The sequence below is a fragment of the Dermacentor silvarum genome, chromosome 11 (genome assembly GCF_013339745.2).
Source record: "Dermacentor silvarum isolate Dsil-2018 chromosome 11, BIME_Dsil_1.4, whole genome shotgun sequence".
Taxonomy (NCBI): domain Eukaryota; kingdom Metazoa; phylum Arthropoda; class Arachnida; order Ixodida; family Ixodidae; genus Dermacentor; species Dermacentor silvarum.
In genome coordinates this window covers 15386203-15400534 of record NC_051164.1, presented here as the reverse complement: position 1 = coordinate 15400534, position 14332 = coordinate 15386203, and the positions used below count along the sequence as shown (strand labels likewise).

General features: G+C 45.2%; 1 long non-coding RNA gene across 1 annotated transcript; it reads right to left on the bottom strand.

Annotated features, from left to right (window-relative positions):
- Nucleotides 1-5550: 5550 nt before the first annotated feature.
- On the bottom strand, nucleotides 5551-7512 carry LOC125941573 (uncharacterized). The gene is made up of 2 exons (XR_007464451.1): nucleotides 7372-7512; nucleotides 5551-5684 (listed from the first exon to the last, which is right to left on the bottom strand). It is a non-coding gene; the product is annotated as an uncharacterized LOC125941573 (long non-coding RNA).
- Between the last annotated feature and the right edge of the window lie 6820 nt (nucleotides 7513-14332).

Below are 14332 nucleotides of genomic sequence, written 5' to 3'. Positions count from 1 at the left end.
GCATTCGCCGCAAGCGTTTCCCGGTGTAATCATTACGGCTGCATAAGCTGCAGTTGACGCAACTGTGTGGCCGGTCTGTATAGTGTAGCGCCGCACGTCGTGACTCTGCCAGTAGGTGCGGTGATCGGTGCGATGCCTAAATATAACGCGAAATGAAAACACGTATGGAGCTGCGCTTAAATTCCGCATTAGGGGGTATCGTAATCCTCGGTGAACTTGAAATTGGGTATGTGAAGTTACGGTGGTGATTTTCTCCGTCTTTCACAATTCAGCCTTAAAAGGCGGAACAGTGCTTTCACGGGTAATCTTTACAGAAGTATGTTCTGAGGCAAGAACAAAATAAATCAAAGCCCCTTTCTTGAAGAAAGATGGTTGAACGCGAAGCTTTCACCGATAAAAAACTGAATCAAAGTCCAAAGCCAACGACCACGCAACGAACCCAAGAAATGCTGAGCGACCCGATGCGATGTATATGTGATTTGATTGCTTGTTTAGGATTGTATTTTTTGAACGTTGACGTTGAATGAAGACACGTTTAGATCATGTAGCCATTGATTGGACGCACACACTCACACTTTCAAGGACTGCATGCCGTTGAGATACACGGGATCGGCCTTACGGGCACGATCGCGCTCGCGCTTACGTTCGCATACGGCAGCCTCTTCTTCTGCCGTGCGCTGCACCCGCGGCCTACCCATGAAGACGGCCGGGAATGCATTGCGTGACGCGCGTCAAGCATTGCATCTGCGTGGCATTACGCGCGTCACGCGATGCAGCTATACACAGTTCGTCTTGGTAGCATGGCGTTGCAGTTCCCATTGTTCTTATCGGTAAAACTGCGAATGTAAACTGTAGTGCGCTACGATTGTGTGCGCAGATGCGCAGATAGTTCCTTTGTGTAAGTTGGCTTGCCCGCAGTGCGTTTTTGGCGCTCACGGACCATGAGACCATGAGACAGAAAGCTTCGCTTTAAAAATGTTGTATTGCCACGTGCGCTCCTAGTTTCTGACTGCCTATCTTTGACGCCCCCTTGTTATCGCGTTTTTGTTGTAGCGCAAAGATGCGCCAGCGATGCCAGAGTATTGCTGCGTGCTGAAACACGCTCGATAAACCGGGCCATCGGAAAAGCTTGATGCACATGCTCCGAGGTTCCTTGGGTAGTTATAAATCACGAACGAGGGAGCGCGCGGCCATTCGATCCGGCGCCCGACGTTCAAGCTTCCGGCCTCTATCACCGCCGTCTTTTGTTTTCTGTACGGGCACTGGTTCACCCGATAAACTGGATCAATTTGTTGTAGTACACCGCTTCATCTGCCCCTTCCTGCGCACGGCGCTGCTAAGTAACAAGTATAAGGTAACTAACATAAATACGGAAACAAAAGTAAATCGCCTGTGTTTATTTCGCAAATTTCACTACAAGTTTCCGCATATTTATGGTATACTTCTGTTGCCTTGCCACATCGTAGCATTATACTCTGCTTTTTCCACGTCAATGAAGCTCCAAGTATACGAAAAGTACACCGTTCAATCATTTAACACATGTGCACATATTTCCTCCCAAACGCAATCGATTCATGTAACCCAATGCCTTATTTAATAACAAATGAGCGCAACGGAACTATGGAATTAGGATCCCTTAACAACCCAACTGAGCGAACACCTCCTACAAATCAGACTTTTACGTAACGAATGACATGTAGTTAATTGTAATCAATTACATTTGTTGCTAGTTTTGTAATTTAGATATTATTGTGTTTACTTTGTGACGATCACCGTAATTCTAATATTTTTTCCAATATCCAATCACATTTAAGGAGTTACCTTATTGACGAGACAAACATTAACAAGCCGCGAAGTTCTGAAAACCTGAATTCGGGGAAAACTACAGCGAAACGACTGAGGTCGTGCCACTCGGGAGCCTCGCGGATGCACATGTCAGGACAGGTAAACCAGGAATCTCAGTATTTGTTTCCTCGTCTTAACGCTTCCCCGGATGTCGACCAGTTCCGGTATGTCTCAAAAGCGACAGCCACTTAGAATGTAAAGGCCAGGAAATAGCCTAAGGACCAATTTTCCAGCTTTTTATTGGCACAACCGGGAAGTCCGAGCAACAGTTAAGCGCTGCTCTTCATGCGGGACCCAGATGTTTAGTAACGGCAATCATGTGCCCGAGATATCCGTGCGCTACAAAACCCCACATTCTTCCAGCGCGCACATTAAGCGAGTTTTGCAGTGTCGGTGCTGGTGTACCCACAACAAAAACGAGAGGATGTGACTGACAAACGTTTTGAAAATAACCTGTTAGTGAAGATAAGCAATATGTGAAGGGTTGGAGAAGACGCACTAAATGTGCCAAGCCATCTCTTTTTGTTTAATTTATCTGTGCAATGGTATTAAATATTTGGAGGAAGGTAAAGTATAAATAGTCGATTACTTTTGTGCAATTATTCAATTAGTTTTGTGAGGGATTCCTAACCGTAAAAAAATTACTAGGGGTCCCTTATACTACAACTAAGACGACTTGAAGGCGAAAGACGTTGGACTAGATTGACTGATGGACTGGATTGGTATTCTGCGCCCTGTTAATTTACGTCTGCTAATGTTACTATCTCTTATTATCATTGTATGCCGTTCCTGCTTGGGCCACGCCAAGGCCTGCAGTATTGTATAAATAAATAAATAAATAAATAAATAAATAAATAAATAAATAAATAAATAAATAAATAAATAAATAAATAAATAAATAAATAAATAAATAATAAAGCCTGAGTGCCGCTAACTCAATGACACGACGACCACTTTTTTTTCTGCTGAGTCATCATCAACCTGAAATCACAATTTAGTTATCTTTCGAAGTCACCATGTTTTTTGCAAGTCGCCCTTCCTATGGTTCACCAAACTAGAACCTTGACTCAGCACTTTTTTTTTTCTGAGTCACTCTCACTTGGACGCTGATTTCTCACATACTTTTTTTTGCAAGTGACTCTCCCACTCCATAAGCCCTCGATTCACTCTTAATTAACAGTTGATTCACTCTTTATTCACCGTATCACTGCTTGGTTCACCTTTATTCACTCTGTCCCATCTCGGTTTTACTTCCATCACCCTTGATTTGTTCTATTACTCCGAATTTCCAATCTTAATCACTCTTGATTCACACTATCACCACTTGATTCGCCTTCATTTACTCTTAATCCACTCTCAATGACTCGTCATTGTCTTAGCTCACTCTATCTCATCATTACCTTTCGTTTGACTCCTATAACCCAACTAAATCCCTTTATATCACCATCAATTCACTCTTTATTCGCCTCATTCCCCTCTCTATATACCTATTATCACTTCAGTTCACTTGCGTAATCATTCTTCCACCCTTAATCGCGCTTTTGTGCGCATTCCTTTTTTTGTTATATTATTGTGTTGTATTATGTATACATTGTATTTCTATTGTATTTATAGTAACGTTAGGTGTAATGTTGTATTAAGTAATGTATTTTTCAATATCGATATTGTGTTGTATTATGTATTAGATGTGTTTTTTTGCATTATCAACCACCTGTATTTGAACATATGTACATATAACATTCCTTCCTCCCTACTTTAATGCGCAACATTGGGCGCTATAGGTATGTAAGTAATAGAGCTATTGTATATGCTATCACTTTGGTAGCATATACAGTAACCCTATAGTTTGTAAATAAGAAGTAAATTAATCGCCTCTTATCCTAAGAGGACTATTTCGTGTCGACGACGCGGTTTTGAAACGGCCTTGAAACGGAGACCTCACCATGAGTCATATAAGGCTTTCGCCTTAGTAATTACATTTTGCAGTGAAGTAATCAGTGCCTTGTTATTTTTGTTCTTTCTGATCACTTGTCTTACAAAAAAACGTTGCGTGTGCTGTTGATTTGATGACGATGACCATGATGATGACGATGGAACGATGGTGCTCAGCAATTGCATTTTCCTTTGTACTAGTGTCCTAACGTATGTAAATTCTTGTTATTGCAGTGGCATAATTGTTTCAATATATTTTTGCAGATAAAATATTACCGTGTGAATTACCATATGCCCAAACCATGTCATGTATGTTTACGCAAAATGTGTCTTGCTTGATAACTGCTCTCCCACCTGTTTATAAAGTTTCTTTCCAATCAATACTGTTCATTAGGAAATAAATGTTGGTTAAAATGATGATGATCATGACGAATAAGCGAGAAAATTATGAAGACAGCACGTTAGGATGTATGTGAAGCGATGCGGCTAAATAAACGGCTTCGGTCTAACGACGATGCGTACAAATTTGCTTACTTTTATCGTATGCGACGTGTAATCTTATGCAATATTTATGTTTATCCACCACAAAGGTCGCAGCTTTATTTATGCAATTTTTACGCTTACGCACCATACCGCTCCCACGCCATGCCGAAACGAAAACACCAATCAAGATAGACGCAAAGTGTGAGGTGTCTACGGGTCACGAGGGCGAAGGTGATGTATAATTAATGGTTGTCGAGGGAAAATGACCGTGACAGATGTGTGCACAGAGAAGCGCGTCACACATTTAGCTATATTTAGGTTAAGGATTCTGTGCCTCTTGTGTCCAAGTATGAAATGGCGTCCGTCTGAGCAATCTCTGCTCCAGAAGGTCAGGAGCTACTCATAGGTTACCTGCTCTTTAGCTCGACAGTACTTAGGGGATTGCGACCTTTCTTCCTACGCACTCTAGAAAGTCTGCAAGCCAAACCGTTGGTGTATGCCTGGATCTACCCCTCTGCACTTCAAGTAAATATGCAGTTGCAGGATCAGGTGCCTATCTTATCGATGTGCTGCTCTTGTGAACGTCTCTGTGTTTATCGGCGTTCGGTCAACCGTCGCACATATCGTACTTTTACGACGCTTTGCGGTACGCGCCCAGGGCCGGTATTTTGTAGCGATCCGTTATGCTTTATTCTATACTAGTGTTATCATCCACTGCTGACGGCCGGCTGAGCCCGTTGATAACGCGAGCGGACCGTCGCTCTGACCAAGCGCGAAAAGTGCGAAAAGGCATTAGCATCGGAAAGGCATCGCTACAAAATACTGGCCCAGACTGCGTTTTTTCCCGAGCTATCTTTCGTCAAGAACTATTCACTCCTATAAGTATTGCCCCTGATAAAGTGTCAAGTACGCAGGCATGGTTGTTCTCAATGCAATTGGTGCATCCTTCATTTCTTAGGCGGTATTCTCGGAAAATCGCTTTCGGTGACAGTATAAACATAGAGAAAGGAATTCAACAAGAGGGGACACTCCCACAGGGCCCACCGGCCGAATTGACTGCAGCGTGCCAAGCGGTTGGTGTCAATCACATGACTTCCGGTTTCGGTTTTGGGCGCGCGTATTTTGAACGCAAGCTAGCACGCCGGCTGCGGCCCCTCCCCTCCTCTTTTTTCTTTTTTTTTGCTCTTCGTGCAGAATCTGTTTATTATTTAGTAAAAATGATTGCGAACGATCTCGTAAAGTCCCATCGAATATGTGCCACATGCAATTTCACAAAGTAGACGCAAGACCTTTTGTGCAATGAGGAAATATTTATTTTGCTGTATATAAAAGCTCGTTCCGCGCTTTTTGCGCGTTCATCCAACGTTGTGACACCAGCAGGTAAGGCAGTAGTTCCTGTATGAAGCTCCACCGGACGGCACCAGCTGAAAAAAAAGTAAATTACAAGCATGTTACATTTGCAAGCACGTAACAGCATGTTACATGCATGAGTCATTTTGGTATTTAGACATAGGAATACTGCGTGTAGAGGCGAAACGTGCGAAAGCGGTGAATGGGCGGCATTACAAACAGAAGCAATTCACTTTTAGATACATGGCGTCGAAAATACCTGACTCATTCCAAACATATATGAAAACATCTGATTTCCAAGCGTTCCCCCATTTCCGGACATTATTTCCTGCACTTTGGCAGCACAAAGCGACTTCGCGTTTCCAAAACTTGGCCTCGGGCGACGTGACGGTACGCTACATACATAGAGACGGACGCAACAGGCACTCAAGAGAAATGCGTTGGTGCAATGGCTTTTTTCAGTCCTTTAGAAGACGTAATTTTCCAATTACAAGTTTCTGATATGTTCGTCGTTCGCGCGTTCTGCCGGCGCCAGCAGCACACCCTAAAGCCCCTATATTTATAAAAGAAGCGCCATCCACTTCCCTCCTCCTCCGTTCCACTATCGCGCTCGGCGCGACCAGAGCGATCGAGGCGCGATATCGACAGTGGCGCCGCCTGCGTCGGGCCTGCCGTGGCAGACGACAGCTAACGCGCTACCAGAGGAAATCCGAGGAAAACTTCGATCGCGCCCTGCGTAGACGTTTTTGAGGCGCGATTTTGCTTCGTCAGTCAGTAACTGGTCTTAATAATGCCGTTTTGGAAGTAGCAACGCGACGATGCGAGACGGCGCAAATATCAAGTGTGCAGCAAGCGTTTGCGCACGCCGGATGGTAAACAAAAAAAGCCTTTTGCCCTCGCCTTGTCGGTTGCGGCAACTTAAGGCGCAGCAGCATGCCATCACAACGAAGTTCTTGTCCCTAACACGTTTGATCCGTTTGTGCGTACAGCACTTTCGTCGCACAGGCCCGAGAATGGCAGTCGGAGCGCGCTGGAAAGAAAAAAAAAAATATACAAAAGCGCGACGCGAACTTCCACGTGACACGGATTGGCCAATGGCGGAGCGGAGGAGGCTGGGGCGACAGGAGGCGGCTAAGAGAGGGCGAGGAGGAAGCGCCGGGGTGAGCGCGGTGGCGGCAAGATCTAAGAATGGCGCTACTTTTATAAATATAGGGGCTTTAGCACACCCCATGTTATCACTCTTGGCAATCGCCTATCGCGTTTTCAACAGGCGTGAGTACCGAAAGAAGGTATATGTTGTTGCGGAGCCACAAAAAACGTCACAGACTTGTCCCTCTAAGATTCATTACACGCCAAACTAACTTTATCACCACGGCCGAGCTGCTTATCGCTAACTGCGTCACAGCTCGCTGTGCGGCCAGCGTGCCTGAAAAGTACCTCAGAAAGTAACGAAATTACTTTTCAGTAATGTCTGGCGTCATAGAAAGCGGCACAAACTTCTAGCAAGATGCACTAGACTACACACCACGGCTGAGTTCTCGCTAACTGCGGCGCGGCGCCCTGTGCGGCCAGTGTGGCTCAAAAAACGAAATAAGTTACAATAGTCCCATAGCAAGCGTCGGAAACATGTCTCAGCACGATTCATTAACTCAAATTAACTGCGCCAGGATGGCCGAGCTGTTTTTCGCTAACTGCGTCTTAAGGCTCGGTCCCGTGCCGTAAGGCTGATTGCGTCGTAGGCTGTGAAACAAGATTTCCCACCTCGCCGAAGTCCAATAGTGCAGTGGTGTCTTGTCCCAGTGCAGAAGGAACGCAAGAATACGCCGAGAGCCCAATGAACCAGGTTACATTAAAAAAAAAAAAAAAAAGACAGACGGGTCGCCGCGCGCGAGCGCTCAAACGTGCGCGCAGCCATCCTCGCTGGCTTCGGGGGAGTGTCTGGCGGATGACGCATGTATCTGGCGCGTCATTGACCTGTGGCTAGGTAAGGCAAGGAAAATAAGTCGCAAAGCTTAAGTTCATTTATACGCAAAACGTTTTAGTTTTCGCGGCAAAGAATTAAAAAAAATAAATCAATGCCTGTTAACTTAAGTTCACTTTCTTTTGTTTCGATGCTCGCGGCAGCTAACGTTCGGTGTCAAAAGTATAGCGTGACGTATGGTGACGTGTTTCCGGTTGCCAGTTTTTGCCGAGTGTCCCCTCTTGTTGAATTTCTTTCTCTATGGTATAAACTTGGCGTGGCGTAGTATACAGCGCCCGAGATGATTCGAGCAGTTCTGCTCAATCAGCCAATCGGCTCAATCGGTTTTGCTCCAACAGGCAATCAGCGCGCACTGAAGGTATCTTCGAAAATGATCGTCCGAGAATACGTCCCGTGGTCAATGCATGAACTCAAGCTGACCTGAAGTAGCTTGCGCTATCACATATTTCTGAAGCATACCTACCAACCATGTTTACGCTGATGAATCGACGGCCTCAGTTGCTTCTGCTGCTGCTTTCGCCGTCCTATCTTTGCCTACTTGCCGCAACTTCAAACTAGGCTGCAAGATAACGTCGACGGCTGCAGAGATTGCCGCCATTGGCGAAGCAGTACATTATATATCTCAGGAACCACCTTAGACATGCACTGTCTTTTGTGACGATAATCCACGCACCGCACGTCAATGACTGACTGCTTAGACGAGGACATCACGTTTACTTGCTGATGAAGAGGCCGAACTCTTCCAGTTGACCTTAAGAAATGAGCCCGGATAACATTCCAGTGGTTTCTCGTACCCAGCGGTGTCGAAGAAAATGAGCTCGATGCCGCAGAGGCAAAGTTGGCTCTGAATATTCCAGATACATTTCAGTCCAATTTACAAGGACAGATGTCAACGCTATGCTACTTGGCAGCATGCGCGTTGCTAAGGCAATTTACTGGTCTTTGCCATTACACCGTCATCACTAGAGGCCGGATTTTTAGGCATTAAAAAAGCGCGTTTTAGGCGCCAAAAATAGGCAGGCAAAACAACTTTTTAGACCTCCAACGCCGTAAATATAGGCACAATAAATGTTTACATAAATCCAACTAATTTCAAACGAAGACGTTCACGGCCTATATCTACGATAGGAAAACAAGAAATGTTATTGTCTATGAAGGCACAAGGCGCCAACAGTTGAACATAGCCGTGCAATTGTCCCATAAAACTGCTGAACTAATGACGATCAATTGGCTTAATTCAATAAGCACACTGCTCATATTCATGTTCAATGGCCACTGTACTAGAGCGTCGCATATAGTGAAACAGGCATGATAAAGAATACTTGAAAGCTGGGAACACTGATTAAAAAAGCGATACTTTATGTATGCCTGACGCAATTAAATTAAGACACAACAAAAACAGACAAATAACAAATGCAAGAGAGACTACGATTTATTAAGAAATTAGCATGTTCTTACATGAGGACTGTTAGGTACAACTCTTGGCAATTTTCTCATATACAATGACATTATCCGAATTGCACAGGCAAGACGTCCCACCCCTGCCAAATACAATTCCGCCCACTTGAAGTGCACATGTTTGAAGAAATCTGTTTGGAGACCACGCGGAACGAAGTCTAAGAATCACTGTGGAGATTGTGGAAACAATAGCAAACTACCACCATCTTCAGATTTTTGGATTCAAAATAGTGCCTCTTGTCACTGAGAATGATCTCGTACGCTGAGAAGGAACGCCCGACGGCGGTGAACACCTTAAAAAGTAAATTACAAACAAAACAAAAGCCGCGTGCACAACACATTTTTCTTTCTTCTTTTGCTCTTCACTCTCCTTTCCTGTGACGGCTCTCCGCGGTTTCGCATTCGCCAACCGCTCGCGCAATGTCAGCGCGGCGGCGTATACGCTGGCCAGCGCGTCCCATTTCAACGCTGCTAGCAGTTGTTTTCCGGGAGTTGGTTGAACTAAAGGACTAGGTTGCACCCCATTCACCGAAGAGTCAATGTTGCCCGGTAACATGAATAACGGTCTCGAACTGCACTCGAAAGCGAAACTTGAGGCTAAATAGTGTTCATATGGGCGCCGATATTGATAATAGGCATTTATAGGCATTTATAAGCATTTATAGGCATTTAGGCAGATACGCCAAAATAGGCCTTTATAGGCACTATAAAAACACTATAAAAGCCCTTCTTAACCTCTAATTCATGCGCATATATCAAAGTGGGGTGATAGGAGCGCAAGGAAAAAAAAAGGCATTTGCCTAAAATCCGGTCTCTAGTCATCACCATCTTCATTCACTTGATCCCGAGCTTTCGTTCAGGATAACACGTTGTATACAAGGAAGCCACATAAGCCTTCTACAGAGACATATAGCCTTCTACACAGACTGATACTTTACACAACACTACTGTAATCGTGGTGGCGTAGATCAGAGGTAGAACACCGGGCCTCTAATCCGAAAGTCGTAGGTTCGAATCCTCCTCCAGTCCACTGCATTTTCAGGCTTGAAGTGACGCCTAAAACTGACAAAAGAAAACAGAAAATTCGTAGCCCCTCTCCTGTCGAGGAAATGGGGGTAAGCGAAGCTTGTCGCGTGTTTTTTCGGTGTTCCTGTGAACCAACGGCACTAATGAGTACCACGTTATGCTCGAACCACAACCGGTCACACGCAGCTTTCTCCGAAGTTCAGGTTGAGAAAATCAAGTTGAAACCAGGCCGTCGCACAGGGGAAGTTGGCGCTAGCGTTGCCGAGGCGTGCACCACCGTTGTCGGGCTCCTGGAGGGCAAGACGACGCTGACGTTTGGCCTCAACATCGCTCTCCCACAACTCGGGATCGGCGGCTCTTCGCTGACGTTTGGCCTCAACATCGCGCTCTCTCATCTCGGGGTCCGCAGCTCTTTGCTGACGTTTCGGCTGGGCTTCGGAACCCGTCACGCTAGAATCGACGAGTCAACGACGAGCCCTTTCCCGAGCGCGTTCATTCTTGATGACTTTCCATAAGATTGCTTCAAAAATTAAATCCATTCGTTACGTAAGACAATGAATGCCTCATCCCCCCTTAGGCAATGGCTCATACCCCCAAAAACGTGGCCTCCACATTACGACGACAGAAGAGAAGTGAACTTACTGAGGCAGGCCACTCTGATGCGACAGAGGGAATGCCTCAGCTTCACAAAAACTGGTAGGGCAATATTGGCTAGACTCAATATCCCAGCATTCTCCATTTATCTCGCCGAAGAGGCCGTACCTCTCCGTCCTTCGGTGATATCCAAAATTACAATAGCCCCAATTCCCAAGAACATGCATCGCGAGTACAACAAAGAAAGGCGCAAAGCACGCGCACAACACATTCAATCAACGTACTCTAATAACCATAGGTACTACACGTACTACACGGACGCAGCTGTGCATGCAGAGGCGATCGGGCAGCGCTACCAAAGGAGGTACGCCCTGGCAGTCGTGAACGTGATCTGCCAGCAGCAAATAACCGCATCGGCCACGGCGGGATCCCCCACCTCGGCCGGTATATTAGCAGTGGCGATCGCACTCGCTCACGCGGAGCATTCGCAAAGGGGAGTGTTCGCAAGTCATTGTCACGGACTCCCAGGAGACATATCGCATGTTTCTTAAGCAGCATGTGACTGCAGCTAGCTTCGCGATAATACCCAAATCCTTCAACCACCGTCATCACCTACTTTGGTGCCCGGGCCACGCGGGGGTACAGGGGAACGAAAATGTTAGCTCCAGGGTTTACTAACCGAGCGACGGCGTCCTCTTCTAACTCCAACCACTCGCACTATCCCTCACAAAGTTCCACCAATTTAAACGCCAAAGACATCCTTGCTCATCAGCGCGGTGTCCGCAAAAAATATCCGCCGCCTCACCCAAAACTTTCTATGCTGGATTGATTAGCGGCAACGCAGTCAGCTGCGCAAGCAGGCGACGACGCTAGAGTCAATGCTGATGATGATTTTGTGTGTACATGGACGCCACCGAAATATGTGAGGCATAACAAGTTGAAAAACAATTGCCGAGAGCGAGTCCAGGTGCAACCAAATTAGGGAAGGCCCACTAAGCTTCAACAAAGGCACACCCTCACCAGAACAGGAATTGGCTTCGCCGGTGCAGCATTCGGCCACTACCTGCCTGATGACCCCTGCAATTAACTGATGGCCCTAAGTCCCTAGCGGCTGCAGATCACCTGACCAAGGTGCGGTCAGACCTGCGACAGCAGAGGGTGCTAAGAATCCCTGGATCCGGATAGGCCGCCACTGGAAACTGAACCTGGAAACGTTCAACAGGCGAACGCTCTCGAGCAGGGATGTTTTAGGAATTATCAGGGATAGCCTGGGATATTATTGGCATTGGTGAGGTTGGAAGAACTGGTGAGGCTTTTACAGTGCTGACTAACCGCCACGTCCTCTGCTACAGATGTCGTCCGGATAAGAGAGAATTCGGAGTAGGATTTCTAGTCCATAAGGACATAACGGGCAAGATTGATGAATTCTACAGCAATAATGAGAGGGTAGCAGACGTCGTAATAAAGCTGAATAGGAGGTACAGAATAAGGGTAGTACAAGCCTACGCCCCAACCGCCAGTTACGATGATGAAGAAATAGAACAGTTTAATGAAGATGCTGAATTAGCGATGAGAACGGTACAAACTGAGTATACTGTAGTCATGGGTGACTTTAACGCAAAAGTGGGGGAAACAGCAGGCAGGTGAGCAAGCAATTGGCAACTATGGCATCGATTCTAGGAAGGCTAGAGGAGAGATGGTAAAATTCTCGGAAACGAATAGGCTCCGAATAATGAATACCTTGAAACGTAGCAACACCTGGAAGTGGCCCTGGAAAAGCCTTAAGGGGGAAACAAGTAATGAAATAGATTTCACACTCCCTGCCGATCCCAACATAGTGCAGGATGTAGAGGTGTTAGGTAGGGTAAGTTGCTGGGACCACAGGTTAGTGAGATCTACAGTTTACTCTCAATTTGAAGAGAGAAAGAGTAAATCTAGTCAAGAAGAAACAGGCCAACCTAGATGCAGTATAGGTAAAAGCATACCAATTCTGGCTGGTGCTCATAAATAAATATGCAGCTTTAGAACAAAAAGTGGAAGAAAACATAGAGGTAATGAATGAAATCGTAACCAGGCTGAATCTCAGAAGCAGCAATTTAAATAGGAAGTAAGGCACCAAGGCAACCAGTATGTCAGCGCTCCCAAGCAACGAAGATCCTAATAAAAAAACGACAAAGCATGAAAATGTCAAACTCAAGAGATCAGATAGAATTCGCTGAACGGTCAAAACTGATCAACAAGAAGAAAGTAAGGCTTACTCGAAATTATACATATATTTCTTATACCGTGAAAAAGATTGAATAACCCGTAAAATATAGACGCAGCATGAAATCAGTGAGAAAAAAACTTGGAATAAGACACAACAAGATGTATGAACTTCAAGATAAGCACGATAGTTTCATCAGCAATTTCGATGACATAGTAAAATCAGAGGAAGAGTTCTATACTGACCTGTACAGTGACGAGAGCAGCCAAGCTACTTTCATTCGGAGTAGTGATGACCAGGATACAGAGGCTCCTTCTATAACTAGCGATGAAGTTAGAAGGGTCTTGTTCTTGATATGACCCGGGGGAAAGCTGCTCGAGAAGATGTAATAACAGTCGATTTAATAAAATATGGAGGAGACATCATACTTGAATAGCTTGCGATCCTTTATACGCAATGCCTCGCGACTTCAAGTGTACCAGAGAACTGGAAGAATGCCAACATTATATTAATGGATAAGAACGGAGATGTTAGAGAACTGAAAAATTATAGGCCCATTAGATTGCTTTCAGGACTGTATAAAATATTCACCAAGATGATTTCCAATAGAATCAAGGCCACACTTGACTTCAATCAAGCAAGAGAACAGACTGGCTTCAGGAAGGGATATGAAACAATGGATCACATCCATGTCATCAATCAGGTAATAGAGAAATCTGCGAAGTGCAATCAACCTTTATATGTGGCTTTCATAGATTATGAAAAGGCATTTGGTTAAATAGAGATACCAGCCGTCATCGAGTCATTGCAAGGAGCACAGGCGGAATACGTGAATATCTTTGGAAATATCTACAGATAAATTGGTTCTCCACAAGAAAAGTTGAAAGTTACCTATCAAGAAAAGGGTCAGGAAAGGAGACAGAATCTCTCCAATGATTTTCCCTACATGCTTAGAAGAAGTATTCAAGCTCTTAGACTGGGAAGGCTTAGCACTCAGGATCAATGGAGAATATCTCAGCAGCCTTCGGTTTTCAGATGACATTGTCCTATTCACCAACAATGGGGACAAATTACAACAAATTATTCAGGACTTTACCCAAGAAAGTGTAACAGTGGGGTTGAAGATTGGTATTCAGAAGACAAAGGTAATGTTCAATAGCCTGGGAAGGGAACAAGAATCCAGGATCGCCAGTCAGCCTCAAGAGTCTGTAAAGGAGTACGTTTATCCAGGTCAATTACTCACAGGGGACCCTGATCACGAGAAGAATATTTACAGAAGAATAAAATTGGGTTGGAGTGCATACGGCAGGCATCGCCAAATCCTGACTGGGAGCTTACCACTGTCGTTGAAAAGAAAAGTGTACAATCATTTAATTCTACCGGTGCTGACATATGGGCAGAAACTTCCAGGTTAACAACGAAGCTCGCGGACGAGTTAAGGACCACACACAGAGCGA